Raw genomic sequence first — 1,242 nt, forward strand, 5'->3', positions numbered from 1 at the left:
GTTGTTAAAACTAATGTTGAATGGGCCTAATTCAATTCCAAATAATTATCTAATATATTGACATAGAGTTGGATAACCTCTTGATATTATTAAATTAGAATTTAGGTTGAGTTAGTCTAACACTACTTCAAAAATTAGCCAATAAGATAAAAAAAAAATGTGTCACATTTATAAGTTATTTAAAAATTGTATTTTTTGATAAATGTAAGATTTGTAATATATGAAAAAGACAAAATTTATTGATACATATTTTTAATGGAACCAAATTTAAAAAATTAGTGTTAACCTTTAATTAAATTAATAAGATCTAGATGCCTTATATTATTGATCTTTCCATTCTAATTAAAATTTCTCAAAAAGTAAAAAAAAAAAAATCAATAGGGCAAAACTTAAGAGGCAAAATACTACAAGAACACTTAATAGTTTTTCTTTTTTTAAATATTACAACAACAACCACTATATAAATTAATTAAGGGAGCAAAGAATAGATAAAAAGATAATATACACCAATAATAATCCTAAACATTAGACAGCGACCCAACAAGAATCAAATTAAAGATGCTAAACTCCCCAGGTTACGATCTTGCAACACAAAATTTGATTAGCATACATGTATCATCCAAGGTTCATTCACCTAATTTGACGCTTCTCTGATAAAATAATATATCAACCCTGAACTATATATGAACACCAAGAATTAAACATAAGCTTTTTTTTTGTATAAGCATAAATTTAATACATTATTCTTTAACATATTCACACGCATATAAAGTTGGTGGAGCTCATGAATAGTGAATATGTGAATGTATATATGTATCAGCTAAAACTAGTTAGATTCATTTTAATTATTATTGTGCATAATATGTAAAACTTGTGCATAATATGTAAAACTTTATTGATCACTAAATTAATCACTAATTAGAATATTATATATTTTTAATCTATTTTTACAAATTACCACTTTTAAAACCTAATATTTAAACATAATTATAACTAAATCAACCATTAATATAATCAAATATTTAAGTCCATTAATATATTTTGATCGATTTAGTGACTTTCATCAATTATTAATGACTGATTTACAATGGTTTATAATGATTCTGAATCGTAAATTAAATTAGTGACTAATTTAATAACGGTAGTGTTTAACAAACACAATAAGTTACATTAGTAAATTTGAGACAAAATTAATTATTAGTCATCACCATCATGGATAATAAATATTTAGGTTTTATTAAA

This window comes from Arachis ipaensis, chromosome B01 (genome assembly GCF_000816755.2).
Source record: "Arachis ipaensis cultivar K30076 chromosome B01, Araip1.1, whole genome shotgun sequence".
NCBI classification, from domain to species: Eukaryota; Viridiplantae; Streptophyta; class Magnoliopsida; order Fabales; family Fabaceae; genus Arachis; species Arachis ipaensis.